Source organism: Phycodurus eques, chromosome 12, assembly GCF_024500275.1.
Source record: "Phycodurus eques isolate BA_2022a chromosome 12, UOR_Pequ_1.1, whole genome shotgun sequence".
Taxonomy (NCBI): Eukaryota; Metazoa; Chordata; class Actinopteri; order Syngnathiformes; family Syngnathidae; genus Phycodurus; species Phycodurus eques.
In genome coordinates this window covers 3,575,131-3,581,130 of record NC_084536.1, presented here as the reverse complement: position 1 = coordinate 3,581,130, position 6,000 = coordinate 3,575,131, and positions in this window count along the sequence as shown.

The window sequence follows — 6,000 nt, the reverse complement described above, 5'->3', positions numbered from 1 at the left end:
TGCACACCTCTCCGCTGGTTCAGCTCCTACCTCTCCGCCCGCACCCAGTTTGTCCAACTCATATAATTCCTCTCCCATCCACCCCCCCCAAGTTTCCTCTGGTGTGCCCCAGGGTGCTGTTTTGGGCTCCCTCCTCTTTATCACCTACATTCTTCTTCTTGGTAATATTTACCGCAATGCATTTCAATGTTACGCTGATGACACCCAGCTATACATCTCCACCAAAGCCAGAGCCCCCAAAGCTTTTTTCGTCAGTCGAAATTGATGCTGCAATGCTACGATGATGTGTAGCACATTTAGTATTGACATCTATGCCTAGTCTACGTCATAGTTCTTTGTGGAGTTTGCATGGTCTCCTCCTGTGCTTGTGTGGGTTTTCTCTGGGCACGCTGGCTTCCTCCCACATTCGAAAAACATGCATCTTAGGTTCATTCAAGACTGAATTGTCCATAGGTGTGAGTGCAAATGGTTGTTTGTTTATATGTGCCCTGCGATTGGCTAGCGACAAGCGCGATAGAAAATGGATGGATCTGCGCCGGCTCGAATGTAGCGTTCAGAGGGATTGACGTCACATGTCAGGCCCTTACTGTCCGCACGATTTGACTTCGAAATCACAGAGGATGCGTCCCGCGGACCCGGCAGCTCACCTTCCGCCATCGGGGGCCGGCCCCAACGTGGCAACGCCGCACGAGCAGGATGAGAGTCGACCTTGGCATGTAGAACGCCGTCCCATTCGCCGCGTGTCTTTGATGTGCATCATCAAAGACCGTCCTCCTCCTCTCCTCCTTGGACCAAAGGCTACTGTTGTTTTTGTTGTTGTTATTGATATTGTTTTCCAGCCGTACTACACAAAGGAGGCTGACCATGACTCTGATGCTTAGGCGGAGGTGGAGAGGGTGTTTTAATTAGCTGCATAATAGATCAGAGGAGCTCGGGGGCGGGGTTAGAGTAGGTAGCAGCCGACATCAAAACATGGCAAGTGTGCGAGCTTCTGTTTTCCTCCAGCCGTGACCTCCTCGTGCAGCAGCAGCAGCAGCAGCAGCAGCAGCAACCTCAACTTCGACATACGACATGGAAAGTTTTGACGCGAGGTTAACAGTTGGCAAATTCAAAAAAAGCACAGGAAGAATAGAAACGCACACGTAACAGTAAACAAGCGCAAAGGGTTTCTTCAGCTACAAGCCACTCTTTTGCAAAGCTTAAGTCGGTGTACCCAGAATATACTGTACATCCATCCGTGCATTAACTATAGCACTTGTCATCATGAAGGGGGGTGACTTTGGGCAGGGGGTACACCCTGGACTGGTTGGCAGCCAATCGCAGGGCACATACTTTATAAGCATTTTGATTCTTCAGTGAGCCTAACACGCATGTTTTTGAAACTACCGCTACCTTACAGCAAGTATCTGTTTCCGTGACTCTTCCAGTCTCTCTGGATCTCTTCTGCAACCCGCTGATGACACTGTGCGACATTCTAAGTTGAGTGGCCACTTTTTTTCTGAGAAAATCCCGTTTGAGGCCTTGCCATGGCACGGTACTATTGATCAGTTGCTAGGTGTTGTTATTGAGCAGTTACGCAAAAACTACGGAAACACTGAACTGTCGGACATGTGCGTTCAAAGGTTTCCAGAAGGTCAAATTAAGTTCACCTGTAAAGGCTATGTTGTTTATTGTACTGAAGAAATACATCATGAAAACAGTCCTCTGCTAAAGCGGTTTACGTGTTCAGGTTCGTCATATCAGAAATGTGCTCATGTTCAGCAGTTGTGTCACTTTTTTTGTTTTAACGGTCTCAGATTAGCGTGTTAGCACGCTTATTGAAAGTGTATGTGCAAAAAAAAAAAAAAAAATCCTTTCTAACTGAATGGGGATGCTAAGAGTAATTCCAATTCACCATAAGGCTTGTGGTGAATATGCAGATGCAATCATGGGACCTTGAGCCGCGTTCGGACCAAAGAGGTGGCCTGACTGGACCGAAACGTAAGTCAACATACATTTTGCACACGGCATAAAATTGGCAAAACTCGATCCTGGGTCTTAGAAGTTCAATCCAAAAAAAGTGTACTCGCTCGAGGCCGAGGAGCAAAAGACTTGTTTACCTTTGCTCCCCTTGTGGGTGGAGGTGGGGGGGGGGATTCATTAGCGGCTGTGTAAATCAATCTGCTTCTCCTTAAAGACCTGTCAATTGGGGGCCTGGTGTCTGGCAGCCTGACACCACTCACTGGATATTTAACTTGAAAGCCAATTAATCATCATGATTAATTCACTGACAAACCACACGGAACCGTTCAACTTAACCTCACGGAACCGGAGCGGAATATTGAAGTGAGGGAAGGGTCTCCGAGCTCCGCGTTGCTGCTGTTCAATACGCAAACCCGAAGACCACGACAACCCTGAGCCTTCGTCTTTTTGATTGTTGTTGTTTGCGCTACCTTTTCACAAGAGCCCACAATGACAGAACGATACTTAGGTCACTCCTCAAGTCCTGCATATCGTGTTTTCAGCTGCACATATATTGAAATAACTCGCGCATATATACGCGGAAGAAAAAGCGATTGTTCTTCGATTGTACTTCTGGCAGTGTCCTGAATAAAAATGGGATTCGGGGAAATATGATGATGCATTCCCTTCATCATTATCTTTCCTGGAAGTGTGCTAAATGATGTTCAAATGCTGGAGAAAGGAGCTTTTATTAGCAGTAAGAGAAAAGATGATGTACCTGCTAATCGTTCAATCATCAAACAGTATTTCTTAATTCACAGATGCAAGTGGAATTGCATCCATTCTCTTAGCGCTCTGTTACATTCCTGTCCACTGCAGATTTGACAATTCGACACTATGTGATCGACTTCCAATGCTAATAATCAGCTCAAATACGATCAAGTGTTCCTTCTTTGTAACCAAATGGAAAGTGAGAGTGAGGTTTTATTATGTCACGGTTATCTTTTGATTATGTTTGCTGAAACACTGTTTTGTCAAACCTCAGTCACGTGACAGTCACCCACAGACTTTTCAAATGTCTGATACGTACGTGTAGAATATTGCTATAGTTTAAATGTAAATATATGGTAAAGTGATCGCATCCCACTGTCTGTCTGAGTCCAGCATATACAGTAAATCCCCCAGACGCCATAAACTTTAAATCACTTCCCTGCAAAATGACAAAGAAATGAAGGAAAACATTGAATTGAATTGAACATTTGAATTTCAAAAGCATTTTTAAAAATCAAATGTACATTCTTTTGAATGAAATCGAAAAGCGAACAAATGAATTCCCGAAAAAGATCGATCGTTCCACAAAAGTGTCAACATCCCGCACGAGGTGTCATCGCGTTTGGCCTCTCCCGACGCATTCGGCGAAAGCTGACTCGACAAAGTAATAAAGTCAAAGGTTGAATGATTCATGGCAGCGGATGGCTGAGTGAAGGGTTCCCGACGCACACGCCGCCACCAAAGCCACTCTGCGAGGACACCGGTAGCCGATCAATCGATCAATCATATTATCTCTGACAGGCGATTTCCGCCGAGAGAACGCTTCGAGTTGCCGTCTAATCACTTTCGAGACGGCGAATGATCACTGTCGCTGCAAAGTGAGTACACGCGCCGACAGCTGACTCAGCACTTTCCACCTTGCAATGCACCAAAGGAAACACGTTTTTCGGGATGGGTGTGCGTGCTTGCAGTAAGTACCGCAGTTACGATGGAATTTCACTGGTCAAATATTCGAGAAATCTGACGTACGATTTTTGATTGTCGCAAGCGTGTTTTGCTTTTTCTTTGGCTTCTTTATGGGTGCTGATGCGTTGCCGCCGTAGAAAGGTGCCCGTGACAGCAAAGGGCGAGGGATTCTGTTCTACTACAGAGGGATACATCATTATAATGGAATGCAACGAACATAAGACCATGAACGTGGAGCAAGTAATGTAAGGAAGTAGAGTTTATTGTGGGCTTTTTTTTTTTTTTTTAATTATCCTGAATTTTAGCGACTTCCTCCCTGGCCTATATGCCTACGCTAACTAACAAAGGATGAGTACAACAAAACAAAAAAAAAACCTTGGGTGCAGATTTGCTGGCAGTAATGACAAAATCTGACTGTGGACTCAAAAGTAAAATGTTCTATTCAAACATTGGACAGATCTCAATAACGTCCGTACGCATAATCATCCCGGTCTCGCATGGAAATCTCATGTTTCGAGTATGCCACAAATTGAATTTTCTACAAATTATCTGATCATTTTGGCTACTTTTGCTCCTTTTTCTCTCATATTCTAGCATGGCAGTGTCATAGCAACAATAGAGCATGTCGTTTTCCAACTTCCGTCCTTGTCGCCAACATCAGCCTTAACATGGCCCTGCAAAGAAATGACTGAAAATGCTGCATCACGCATGCCAGACCAGCAGATGGCGATGTCACTGATCAAAAACACACTCACAGGCCGTGTCTTAATCGCACGTTGTCTTAAAATACTGCTTATGCGAGTTTAGAATTTGATGCTGAAGGTTGTATAAAGGTTGAAAAAGCTATACGAGACAACGCAAACATTTTGTGAGATAACGCAAAGCTTTCATTCATGCGAATGTCCTTACCAAACTCCGAGTTGTTCAGCAACTTCTTATGTTACCGAATGGTTTACACGTGTGACATAACTTAGACCAGCACATGAAAGCAAGCACTCCACGTGGGCTCCAATCGCATCTTAATTAAAAAGCCTTGCATATTATTTGCCGAAACAAAGGGAGATTTCGGGGTGGGGGCGCTTCATTTAAATCCAATTAGACCTGTCCTGATGCCTCAGGAGATGAGAGAGTAATTGCTGTTTGAACATGAAGGTCTTTGTTCGGGGCTACAATAGATGGATAAAGCCGATACAGTCTCGTACAAGACTTACAATGTGGAGCGAGGAGGGCCCGCCTGCGCATCTATGCGAGCACTTTATACACGCTAACTCCTCTTAACATGGCAGCCTGAACATGTGCGCTGAAGAATGCCGTGGTTTTCTTTTTCTTCTATTGCGAGTGCTCGCTGAAGTGCTTCCCTCACACTGACCAAAAGGTGATCAATGACCCACACACGTACACTAATGGTACTAATCCCTTATTTTGCAGAGACAAATACATATCAGTCAAGCAGATATTTGCCGAAGGAGTGGCCATCGACCAATCGATGGCCCTGACCGCTTACCTTTAACCTGTGTCACGAATTAGGTTAATAGTAGAATCGCGTTCGAAAGTTATTTCACGTGCGTTCAATGATTTGTTTAGGTCGTCGTCGTCGTTGGTGAACAGTCATCAAGTGTGATTTTGGTTGCATTTCTGTAACGCCAATAAGTGTAATTGGGTGGAAAGGTTCATCTGCAATTTCTCGGTCCTTCGACATCATTTCTTTCAACGGGAAACTGAGCAGAGGTGTCACACGTCAAAATACAGCACAGTACAGGCTGTGGAATTTTCCAGTGGAATGTGAATTGGCGGCCAGCTGGGCTCGAATAACGCTGCATCGTTGGTTTCTTTAAGGTACGTACAAATCTAAGTACGCCACCTTTTGCGACACTGTTGTTGAAAGTTATACTCCGTAATAGGACATCAAAATGTGGATGTTGTAGATCTATTTAACATCACATATTGAGTGCGACTTTAACTCGGATCGCCAGTTATTTTGAAGCTGTAGGGTATTCCGATTCGGATTTGAGTGAATTGTTTCTTCAAGGACACGTTCATTTAAAACTGAAATGAGTTATTTGACAGAACGCCAGTCCCTTGAATGATATACAGTGCAGTTATATTCATGTATTTTTTTCTATTCAATTCATTTGAATTGTATTGCTATAGCGCGTTGTCTCCGGGCACTTTACACATGGAGATCGCACGCCTCACTTATCCAATGCGCTGATATAATATATTACTAATGCTGCGTTCATTTGAATGAACATTTTTAAGTTATTTTGTGGGGTGCCTCCAGAAATTCGTTTTGCATTATTTTGGTGACTAAGATGGAATGAG